Source organism: Microcebus murinus, chromosome 1, assembly GCF_040939455.1.
Source record: "Microcebus murinus isolate Inina chromosome 1, M.murinus_Inina_mat1.0, whole genome shotgun sequence".
NCBI lineage: Eukaryota > Metazoa > Chordata > Mammalia > Primates > Cheirogaleidae > Microcebus > Microcebus murinus.
Window position 1 is genome coordinate 123,260,464 of NC_134104.1, and position 12,817 is coordinate 123,273,280.

The 12,817-nt window shown below is 38.8% G+C and overlaps 1 long non-coding RNA gene across 2 annotated transcripts in view; it reads left to right on the plus strand.

Annotated features, from left to right (window-relative positions):
- The first annotated feature begins 892 nt into the window (after positions 1-892).
- LOC105872730 (uncharacterized) overlaps positions 893-12,817 on the plus strand; it is a 107,151-nt gene continuing 95,226 nt past the window's right edge. The window contains exons 1-4 of one of the 2 annotated variants that reach the window (XR_001154710.3): positions 893-952; positions 2,564-2,624; positions 4,632-4,930; positions 6,543-8,412. This is a non-coding gene — a long non-coding RNA (uncharacterized LOC105872730). Of the gene's footprint in view, positions 953-2,563; positions 2,625-4,631; positions 4,931-6,542; positions 8,413-12,817 lie in introns of those variants that run through there. The other variant, XR_012912425.1, reaches the window with a different exon arrangement.

Consider the following 12,817-nt stretch of genomic DNA (forward strand, 5'->3'; position numbering starts at 1 on the left):
GGTACAGGACTACTAGATGAGAGCCAACATTCAAACTTTGGAAGTCTAGCTACAGACCATACTCTTAACCACTATGCTTGGGGAGTAGACAAGCAACAGTCTGGTTTAGAAGTGTTTGAGACATTAGCATTCCCAGTAAAGATGCTGAATGGCCATTAGCTATGTGAGTCTGGAGTCTGGGAGAGAAGTCAAGGCTATTGACATAAATCTGATTATTCTGGACATATAGATAGTATATAAAACCACAAGATTGTATGAAATCACCTAGAGAGTGTGCCAAAAAGGAAAGGCAACTTCTTATAAAGAGAAAATATATTATGGCCAGGCGCGATGGCTCACGCCTGTAATCCTAGCACTCTGGGAGGCCGAGGTGGGTGGATTGCTCGAGGTCAGGAGTTCGAAACCAGCCTGAACAAGAGCGAGACCCTGTCTCTACTATAAATAGAAAGAAATTAATTGGCCAACTAATATATAGAGAAAAAATTAGCTGGGCATGGTGGCACATGCCTGTAGTCCCAGCTACTTGGGAGGCTGAGGCAGAAGGATTGCTTGAGCCCAGGAGTTTGAGGTTGCTGTGAGCTAGGCTGACGCCACAGCACTCACTCTAGCCTGGGCAACAAAGCGAGACTCTATCTCAAAAAAAAAAAAAATATATATATATATATGTATATATATTATATTAATAATTGTCTGATGTTGGCATGGTAACTGAAATTAGCTATAAATGAGCAAGAGTGATCTTCCTGGGGTGAGGGAAATGGTCTAAAATTGGATTGTGGTGAGTGTTGCACAACTCTGTAAATTTACTAAAAAAACATCAAAGCATGCATTTTCTGTAGTGTTGTAGAAGCTGGGTGGAGAGAGTGTTTCAAGAAGGAAGTGGTTAGTTGTTTTGAGAGCCCTGAGTGTTTGCTGAAGAAAGATGGGGACAGAAGAGTGACTGCTGGGTTTGGTAAGAGGAGGTCATTTGACTTTGCTGGGAGCAGTGCCTGTGGAGTGGTGGAGATGGAATTGGAAAATACCAGCTGTGAGAGGGAGCTGAAAATTGGGAGATGGATGAAGGAGATTTGAAGTTGTGTGTGCATTTAAGTGTTAGCTTTGTATGATGAGGCAATAAAGCGTACAGAGGAAAGTCTTTGAATATGGAGAGGGATGGGATCCAGAACACAATGGCATGGCTGGCTTTAGAGAGAAAGTGAAAAATTCATCCCATTCATACCGGAGGAGGAGGGAGGGAAGGATCAAGTGCTATTCTGAAGACTCTTATATTCTCAGTAAAAGAATAAGCAATGCCACTTGAGGAAATGTAAGCAAGGAGAGTGGAAAATGTTTTAAAGGTTTCAGGATCAAGGGGTTGGGAAATTCATGTCCAGGATAGTGGGAGAGTGTACATGTAATGGAAATACGGTGCAATTAGCAGGCAGTGATGCTGGTCCACTTGAGGTCTCTGCTATAATGTTGCAACATTCCTTTAATCAGATCACTTTATCTGTTTATCTTTTATCCAGCACAGGTTGGTTAAGAGAACACTTTCGGTTTTCATTCCTCTTATTTCTCTTTCCTAATGGTAACAGTACTTGAAAAATAATTTTAAATCATAATTATGATGTGGCTACATTTTAGTGCATGTCTGACTTTAAAGGAAATAATTGTAGAGTTTCACCATTAAGAATTAAGCTGGATTTTTAATATACACATATCAATACAGGCACACTCACACCCACAGGTTTTTAGAATTTAAAATATCCCTCTGTTCCTGCTGCAGGAGTCTCTTAAATATAAAAAAGTACATTAAATGGGTATTGAAATTTTTACAAATTTCTTTCTAACATCTATGGCAAGAATTACATGGTTTCTGGTCCTAACAGAAGAGAAATAGTTCAAGCAGTCTGAGCCATGTGAGGCAGGTAAAACTTATCAGGCCCAGAAACCCCTGAGAATGGGCTTTAGTCATGCCCCTACCACTCATGTCTGAGGGCAATTGTTTAAAGGCATTTTGCTCTTGACTACCTAACTCACCTATTATCTTCACAGTTCAAGGAGTTTGTGTGCAAAGAACAATGTATAGCCAGTCAGTAACTTATGTTACTTTAATGAAAATTATTGGTATATGACTTAGGAACTGCCTCTTCTTTTCCTTTAGAAACCTACGTATAGCTGCTGCTAATTGGAGTGTGTATTCAGGGCAACTTGAATTTATACTTCTGGGTTGCAGTTCTCAAACTTGGCCGAAATAAACTCTCCACTTATATATTAAGTTTGCCTCAGTATTTTTCCTTTAGGTTGACATTCCTTTGATCTTTCAGCATGTTGGATTTTAAAATTTCTTCAGTGAATCTCTCTTGATCATCTTTTTAAATGCATGGTGGGGTTCTATTTCCATTATTTTATTTTGGATTTTATTTTATTATCCAATAATAAATTTGGTTTGTAGTTTTCTGTGTTATTATTTTCAGATTTTGGTGTCAAAGTTATGCTGGCTTTGTAAAGACTGTTTGGATGTCCTTTTTTCTTTATGCTTTGCAGCTACTTTAATAGCACTGGAAATCTTTGTTCCTTGTAGGTGTGACAGAAGTTGATTGAAGTTCTCTGTGAAATTGCCTGAATTTGGTGTTTCTTAAAAGGTAAGTGTTTGACAACTTTCTCTGTTTTTTTGTGGTATTTTGTCTCCTTGATGCCATATTTTTTGCTGTCAGTTTTGGTAATTTATATATTTGGTAATTTGTGTTATAATAATCTGTTTCATCCAGATTTCTTATAATATTTTTAAATTCCTTTTATATTTATGTATGTGTATTTTTTCTCACTTCTACATTTGTACATTTTGGTGTTTTCTTTAAAAAAAATTATATTAGCCAGTTAACCTACCTATTTCATTGTTGTTTTTCTACGATTCAGTTCTTAGGTGTATTTATTAGTTGTCTCTCTTTTTTCGCTTTTTTCTAATTCATTGCTTTTCTGCTTTTATCTTTATTTCTTTAGTATTTTTTCTTCTTGGTTTACATTTGCTTTCTTTTACTGAAATGTCTTAAGAGCTTAACTCTTGTTTTATTAACATAGCTAGAAAAACCAACAATTCAACCAAGAGACTCTTGGATTTGATAAATGAATTCAGTAAAGTCTCAGGATAAAAAATCAATACACACAAATTAGACGCATTCATATACGCCAATAACAGTCAAGCCAAAATTCAAATAAAAGATGCAATACCTTTTACAATAGCCTCAAAGAAAATTAAATATCTAGGAATACCTTTAATGAAAGAGGAGAGAGACATATACAGGGAGAACTATGAGACACTAAGGAAAGAAATTGTAGAAGATGGAAACAGATGGAAAAATCTACCTTGGTCATGGATTGGCAGAATCAACATTGTTAAAATGTCCATACTACCTAAAGTGATCTACAGAATTAGTGAAATCCCTATCAAAGTACCATCATCATTCTTTACGGATCTAAAAAAATAAGTCTATGCTTTGTTATGTATAATAGCACCAAGTACATAGAGATAGTTTCGTAAATAAACAGTATTTCACTGAATCTAAGATAGTGCTGATTTTAGATGGATCCTAATTTCAAAATGTGAAAAATGTATACATTAGAATCAATGAAGTATAGTATATGTATGCACACATATGTATATAATTAGAATAACAAAATTCCATAAAAATGTCTCAAAGCCCTCCCAAAAAACAATTTTTAACATTTCCACTATTTTTCTGAGCATTAGATTAAGTAATTTCCCAAGATATTACATATGTTTTAAAAAATATGTTTAGTGACTGCATTTCCTACAATGTAATAATTTAACATTTGTGTTTTTTCTATATTTTACGTATTAAAATTACTCTGAAATGAATGTCATCATATATATTAATATATATCTTATGTAATCCTGAATTATTTCCTTAGCATAGATTCTGGATCTGCAGATGCTGAGTCAAAGGGCATACATTTTTAAAAATGTGCTTCATATTATTGCCACAGTTTTCTCAGGAAATGTCTTTCAATTTTTATTCCCATTGGCTATATATAAAACCCCAGTTGAAAGTGTACAATTTCCACCTTTTAATTTCTTTCTTTCTTTCTTTTTCTCCTTTCTCCCTCCTTCCCCTTCTTACTACCTCCCTCTTTTCCTTCCCTTCCTTGCTTTTTTCCTTCTCTTTCTTTGTCCCTCTTTCTTCCTTTTCTTCTCTCACTCTCTCTCTTCTGTTCTTGCTAATTTGATACACAAAAAAATGATCCATTATTCTGTTAGATGTTTCTTCCATTATTGACAAGTATAAAAGATTTATTTTAATTTTCTGGTTTCTCAGCCATTAACATTTCTTCTTTGGTGAATTATCTTTTAAGATTGTTTATCTTTTTTGCAGGGCTTAAACAATTTTCACATTGACCTCTTTAAAATATTAAATATTTATTTTACTTATTGCAAACACCTTTTCTAGTTTGCTATTTGTTTCAGTGTTGTTGATGGTAATTTTAACATGCTAAAGTATTAAATTCCTACATAGTCATTATATCTTTTTTTACTTTCATTTTTTTTTTTTTTTTTGAGATAAAGTAATGTTCGGTCGCCCAGGTAGAGTGCAATGGCATCATAATAGCTCACTGCAACCTTAAACTTCTAGGCTCAAGTGATCCTCCTGCTTCAGCCTCCTGAGTAGCTGGGACTACAGGTAACTGCCATGTCTCCAGCTAGTTTTTCTATTTGTAGAAGAGATGGGGTCTCACTCTTGCTCAGGCTGGTCTCAAACTCCTACACTCAAGTGATCTTCCTCCCTCGGCCTCTCAAAGTGGTAAGATTATAGGTGTGAGCCACTACGCCTGGGCAACTTTCAACTGGTTAGTAAATTATTTACCAGAGCTCCAACAAGGCTCAATGGAACAAGGTTAAACTGAGAAGATTACCTGAAAACATTTTCTAAAGGTAATGCATAGCATTTATTGAAAGTTTTCTATTGTCAGACCCAGGAAAAGGGCTTTTACTATCCTCTCAACAATCCTGAGTGGTTATCTCCAATGTACAGATGAATAAAGTTAAGCCTAGAAAGGTTAACAGATTTTCCCAGGGCATGAAATATTAAGGGCCAGGGTTAAACCCAGAATTTCCTGAATATAAAACTGATATTTTTAACCATTCTACCATATCCCTGCTAAAAGGCATGTATGAGCCAAAAGTTTAAAGTAATGACAATTTAAAAACACATTGTCTAGGTATTTAAATTATCAAAAATAACTTTTTTTCTATCATGCATGTATTTAACAAATATTTATTGAAATCTGAAATATGCTAAGCACTGTGGTAGGTGCCAATGATACAGAGAAAACCAAAACACATTCACTCTTGGGAAATATTTCAGAGAGGAGCAAGTGAAATCAGATAAACTAATAATTACCTAACATGTGGTGTGTGCAAAAGTACTCAGAAAAGAGAGAAATTGGCTCTGTGTGTATGTCTTGTCCTAACTTCATAGGCATTCTTCCCTTATTCTCTGAAAACCTGTGTCAGTCTTAAGCAAACCTACCCTAGAACTTGAGATGACCTTCCTCACATGGCCACGAGCTTTTGTGTTTTTGTTGCAGCCATTTACTTCTTATCTTTATATAAACGGCTCCCTCTGCTCTCAACATGAACTCACTTTCCTGAGCAATAACCTGCTGTGGGCTGCCTTTTGAACAGGAACAGAGCAGGCAGTTTGGAGCAGAGGCTGTTTCCGGTGTTCCCAAATAGACCTTAACCTTATAAGGTCAATCTATGTTGGCTCCTATGGTCAAGCGAAAAGGATACTTCCCTTTGTAAATTATGTGTGTTCTTTGCTCATCTGCTTGAGTTACATATCCATTTCCTTCTGAAGGCCCAGTGAGAGGTTGGAAAACTTACTTCCTAATAGTTAAAATGCTTTACTTTTAAACAACATTATATGATGCTTTCATATTATTTAATGGCACCACAGATTTCCATGTGCACTTGAAGGCCCTTTGGTCTAGTCACTTGTTCACTCTCAACTCTCCAGAGAGGGATGTGATCGGTGTAGGAATTAAGAGCACAGGTGTAGGTTTGATTTCCAATCCTACTACATGCAGTCTGTGTGTCTCTGGACAATTTCCTTGAGCTTATGAAACCTTAGTTTCCTCACCTGTAAAATGGGAAGGGTAATAATAGTGCTTAACTCAGAGAATTTGGGGTGGCCTGACTCAATAAATAATATAAGTAATATGTATTATTGTTCTAAAAAACTAATCTTTTGCCATTCAGCTAACAAAAATTTTTTGGGCATGTCTTATGTGCCCAGACCAGTTTTAAGTGCTAGGTATGCAGCCTTGAATTATGATAATAATAATCATAGCAAAACACCTTGTCTTCCTTGAGCTTACATGAGAATGGAAGAAACAGACACTATTCAAATAAACATAAAGCTATGATATAGTTTCAGATAGTAACAAGATCTATGAAGAAATACTAAGAAGGATAAAGGGAAAGAAATAGGAGATGCTATCTGTTCGGGAAAAACTCAAATCATGTTTTCCTCTGTTCTCAGACCACAATGATCATCAACACAGAAGACGACTTCTACGACCAAATGTGTGGGAGTTTTCCTCACACATCAAGCGGCAGACACCAGCTGGGTGTCCTCCCATTTGGATCCCACACTGTCTGCCTGGTGATAGCATCAGATCCCACAGGTTGAATGCTCAGTCCCCAAAACTGCACCTCCGTTTTCAGACACCAGTCACAAGTCTGGCCTTTCAGAACTTCTGGCCAACTGGTTTCCAGTTGGGGTTCCCATGACCCTCTCTTTGGGTTCAGTTAATTTGTGGGAGAAGCTCACGGAACTCAGGGAAACATTTACTTATATTTACTGGTTTATTATAGAGGATCTTACACAGGATACAGATAAAGACTGCATAGGGTGAAGGATGGGGTAAGGGGTGTGAAACATCCATGCCCTCCCCACGTGCACCACCCTTCAGGAACCTCTATGCGTCCAGTTATCTACAAGCTCTCTGAACCTGGGCCTTTGATCTTTTGTGGAGACTTCCTTAGGGATGATTGACAACTGTGTAGAAATATGATTAGGCAAAAATCTAAATCCAGCAAGGCCTGTCTGTTGAGACTGTTTTTGGCCTCTCTGTGCAGCATTCCTTCCTCCAGGGTATGAGCAGGACCCTCCCTGGAATGAGGGTCTTTTGACTCACGATCAGATTAGAGTCCTGCCTTGAGCAGGTGAAAGGAAGACAGAAGATCAAAGAGAGAGATTATGTGTCCTGAGGCCTGCTCCTGAGGCCTAACGTTCTCTAACATACGAAAAATTGTAACAAGGGCCATGGGAGTTATGAGGCAGGAACTGTGGACAAAACCTAATATGTATATATCATAACATCACAGTGTTAGATGAAGATGTCAGGGAGCCCTCTCTGAACAGGTGACACTTTGGCAGAGATCTGGATAAAGTATGGGAGTGAAACATGTCGCTTTCTGAGAGAAGACCAGAGCTATGGGTAGTTGTGGAAGGAGGATAATTCAGAAAAGAGACGAAAATATTTGATTCTTCCATTTTATGTTTCCCACTGAACTTGCTTTGTTTGAGTACACCTATGGTTTGAGACGGGGGCGCATGCAGGCCTGCTTCTACGTGGGTTACACGTGACGAGCGGATTGGGTTAATGGCCCTGGAAGAGCAGTGGAAATTTGATCCCAGCACTCCCTATGTAAGTGTAGCTGTAGCTCCAGCAGGCTTTGCAGAGCTTGGAAGCTCAGGATTTAAACCTGGATAACAAACCAGCTGAGCTACGTGGTAGATGTCAGAGATCCCCATTTTACTTGGCAAGTAGCTGCAAGACTGAGCCACATGTTAAAAGAGATAAAAATGTGCCGTGCAAAAGTGACTTCCCATAATAGATAGTGATATAGTATAGGCAGATTCCACCCCCATTTCTCTTTACCATAGGCTTTTCTGATTTAAAAGCTAAGGAAATGTTGATTCAATGCCTTTCATGTACCAGAAATTTTATATATGTGTCTCATCTAAGCATCACAGTAACCCCAAGAGATAGAAGTTGTATCTTCATTTTACAAATGAGGAAAAGAAAGCTCAGAGAGTGTAAGTAACTTGTCCAAGGTCACACAGACAGTAAGTAGCAGCACCCACCAGCATTGAAACTCCAAAGCCCGTGAGATTCCACTCACATAACATAGCCTCCCACAGGCAGGGAGTTTTAGCCATATTAGCCAGTAGGACATTTTTCTTTAAAACAAAAAAAGAGTCTCCCAAAGAAGGTTCCTCAAGTCTCCATACTGTATTGTGGATTGAAGAAGGATATTGTTCCTCAGGAGGAACTAGCATAGTTCCTTGGCTTGACTATTGGCAGAATCTGGATCTGAGTATGCAAATTAAATGCAAATATGTCTTAGCTTCTCCCACAGTTGTTTATTGTTCATTTGCTTCTTATCTTTTCATCAATGAGTGGTGTTACTTCCCCAACAGTAGCTTAAACTAGAAACTTTGGTGGAATCCTAGAGTTCTTCATCCCCCGAATCCTTGCATATTAGTCACCAAATCCTGCCAAGTCCTATTTCTTAAATCCAGAACCTCACTATAGCGTAGTTAACAAGAGTCCAGAGTTCAGACCCTAATCTTGCCACTTACTAGCAAGTTAATGAACTTCTCGTGCATCCATTTCCTAATCTTCACAGGACATTGTGTTAGTTTCCTATGGCTACTGTAACTAATCACTATAATTGTGGTGGCCTAAAACAACACAAATGTATTATTTTATGGTTTTGGAGGTCAGAAGTCTGAAAGAGGTCTCACTGGGCTAAAATCAAGGGTTAGTAGGACTGTGCTCCTTCTGGAAGCTCTAGGGAAACTGATTTTTTCTTTCTTTTCCATTTCTAGAGGCTGCCTGTATTCTAGAGGGTTTGTGGCCCCTCTTCTGTCTTTAAAGATAGCTGTGAGATAGTTGTGGCCATTTGAGTCTTTCTCACATTGCATCGCTTTGACATTGACTCTTCTTTAGCTTCCCTCCTCCACTTCAAGAAGCCTTATGATTTTACTGGGCCTGTCTAGCTTAAGGTCAGAAGATAAGTAAGCTTAATTTCATATGCAACCTTAATTCCTCTGTGCCATATCCACAGGTCCCAGGGATCAGGACATGGACTTCTCTGGGGGGGGGGCATTATTCTGCCAACCACAGGTACCTATCTCTGAGGGCTAGGGAGAGGATTAAATGAGATAAAGCTATAGAGCGCTCTGCACGATGCTTAGTGTGATATAAATACTCAATACATGCTAGCTTTATGGGTGTATTAGCTGGTGTCTTCAGTCTCTCCCTCACTACCTTCCAGACTAGCTTTCATAGTAGACTCAGAGTTATATTTCAAGAGCTCCATCTCATCCTAGTCTCCTCATCTTCAGTTCTTGCTCTGAGCCCCCTTCTGTTCTCCTGCTACCCTGTATTTTCTATATATCGATTCACTATTCTCTAATTGTCGATTTACTTATATTCCACCAGAAGTTAAATGATTGTGTCGAAGTGTGATCCATGAACCAGCACCACTGGCATCACCCTGAGCCTGGTAGAAATGCAGACTCTAAACCCCCAAACTCTGAATCAAATCATTCATAATCTGCATTTTAGCAAGATCCCTAAGTGATTCATATGTACATTAAAATTTGAGAAGAACTGTTCTGAATGACAAATGCTTGGTAAATAGTAGATGCTCAATAAATGTTTATTGAACAAAATTATAAATAAATACCATGCACTTGTAGTAGGTGAGAGAAGCACATGCATAACAGACATGGTTTTCCACAGCTCCTTGCATGTAGCCTGCTCTTATATTTCTTCACATCTTTATAGAGCCTGCATGATGGTTATCTTGGAATGGTTTAGAAGTGAAAGTTTTAGCACCTCTGGAATTACACAGGGGGTGTCACAGAATCCAAATAGGCAAGGATTTTTTGTCTGTTTTGCTTACCACCCTATCCCAGCACCTGGGATAATGACTGGCACATAGCAGATTCTTCATTAATATTATTGAATGAGTGAATCCATCTGTTTTTTTCCCAGTGGGAAACTCCATCCCAAGGAAGGGACCATTTTCAACTCAAATCCATTCAGGAAGGTACCCCTTTCATCAAAAGAGATGGGACATGCCATATCTTTCTCCTTGTCCCACCACAGTAGACTGCTAATCCCTCAGAATACACAGGCAGCTGCTCTGGAAATGACATATTCAAACAAGACAGAGGTAAAGAAAGCTACGGGGCTTTGTCACCAAAGAGAGACGCCATTTGTGGGCCAACACGTCACACAATAAGCAGGAGAATTCTTCATAGCAAAATTGGTAAAGTCTCTGTTAGGAAAGTGCCCCTTGAATCTATGTTGAAACAGGCACTGAATATATAGGTTCTGGTCCAAGAAAACCGGGTGGACTGTGTAGGGATGAAAATAGCACAAGACTCAGAAAAGTGGATCAGCAGATCTTGAACAAAGAAAGAATATTTGAAATCTGGATGAACAGAATCCCAGTGGCCAAGGAGTTTTTACCAGTTCCTTGATGATGAGGAATTGGAAGTTAATATCATACAGATCCTTTTTGGTAGATGTGGAACTTGTGCTCCTACTACTAGAGCTGCATGGTAGACTGCATATGGTTCTCATTCCACAGTTTTGGGCTTAGTCATTCTTAATGAAGTGTTTGCTGTCATCAAGCCCTGAATTAAACAATATCTACAAGTATTGTTACAAATAGCTACTTGTCCTGGGTGAACCCAGGGGACAAGTACTCAAGGCTGAGACACCAGCTGACCCCCTATGCCAACTGGTTTAACAACATATGGTTTTTTTTTAAAGGGTAAACTCAGTACATCAGCACATGCTGTTCTCTGCCTAGAAATCACTGTGTTCTGCCTCCAGCTCCAAGTTCACGCTTATGCCTCCTTTTAGAGCCAGCGTAAATGTTACACTTTTTCAAATCTCTCTGGACTCTCCCAAGGAGTATTAATATTTTGTCACTACCTCCCTCCTCTGTCCTACAGCCTTTGTACATACTTCTATTATAACATAAAGCCACTTATTTAACTACTTTAGGTATAGACTGCATCTGATTCTCTTTGGACCTCCCCCTGACTCCCCAAAATCACCAGCACATAGTAGGCACCTGCAATGGTTTGCAGACATTCGTCTCATCACCAAGTGAAGCAGTCAAACCCCTTCAGTTCTCCGAATGCCTCAGTGAAGGGACAGTTGAATTGCTGTGGGCAAATACCTGGCCTTAATAGTCTGAGTAAACAGACCACGATCATCTCTGGCCAGTAGCTCTTCTCTTTGTACAGGAGAGATCCATCTGCTTATATAATCAGCCTACTTAGAAGAAAGATAATGTTATAGACCATGGTTATGCCTTCCCAAGCAACCTCGCTGCAAAATGCTTTGTGTAAGCTAATGGTGTCTTAATACTTGACTTTTTAAATTTTATTATCATTATTATTATTAAGAAATCATTTAAATTTTTATTGCTAGAAGGACTTCATCTGTAATATAGAGCCAACTAAAAATAAACAAAATTCTGCCTTTAGAAAGATATTTAGTTTAGTCATTTTGAAGACATTCCAATAGCAAACTACACACTGAACTAAGGGGATATGTCTCCTCCCTCCCTTCTTCCCTCCCTTCCTTCCTTCCTTCCTTCCTTCCTTCCTTCCTTCCTTCCTTCCTTCCTTCCTTCCTTCCTTCCTTCCTCCCCTCCATCCTTCTTTCCTCTTCCTCAAATATTTATTGAGCACTTAAATTTTGACAGGTCCTGTTTTAGGTAAAAAAATAAATAAAGTGAAGGAGCCATAACCCCCTACTCCCCAGTTGCTTTCTTTCTAGAGCTTGTCATGTGAAACAAAGGAAAGAGAGAAGAAGGATTCCTTGAAATTTGTAGAAATCAATTGAGAGCAAGAGTTGGCAGCTGCTGATTAGATTTGCACTAGTTGAGACAGAAAGCACTTAGAAGGTTAAAAGTCCCATGAGATAGTAAAATCAATTATTTAATTGCCATAAATCTGGATTATATTAATTGCTCTTACTATATTCAAATTGTATTGAATGAATATAAGATGTAGCCCCCACCCTTGGGAACTTCATCATTAATGCTATATCATTTATGGGAATCTAAGTTCTTTGCCAACATGCTGGAAGGCTAGCATTATTATGCCTATAGATATGCTGGAGGAAATAAGGTTCTAAGAGTCTGACTTGCTTGTCTACACCAATAATTCTCAAAGTGTGGTCCTCAAACTAGCTGCATTATTGTCACTTGGGAATTTGTTAAAAAGGCCAAGTCTTAGGCCCTAACCCAGAGCTTTTGAATCTGAAACTCTGGGGTGGAGTGGGGCAGCAATCTATGTCTCAACAGGCACTGTCTCTGTGGTTCTGATGCATGTCCAAGAGTGGCTGAGAACCACTGCTCCAGTCTAGACCCTTGGTGTTCACAGGTGGTTCCTGGACCAGCAGCAGCAGCTCCTGAAGCTTGTTAGAAATCTAGTCTCAGGTCCCATTCTACAGCTACTGAATCAGTATTTGCACTTTACCAAGAGTCCCATGTGATTTGTATGCACATTACCTTTTGCGAAGCACTGCTCCAGACTAGACTGTACCTTGAAGACCACTGAGCCAGGGCCAATGACTCCTCCTATCTCAGTCATCAAAGCACAGAAGCAAGATAACAGGCTGCTCTGTTCCACTTCCCTCTGTGCTTGGGTGAAACTATTGTGAACTGGCATTATGAAAACCTGGACAGCACCGAGGTTTCTTGCAGAGCAGA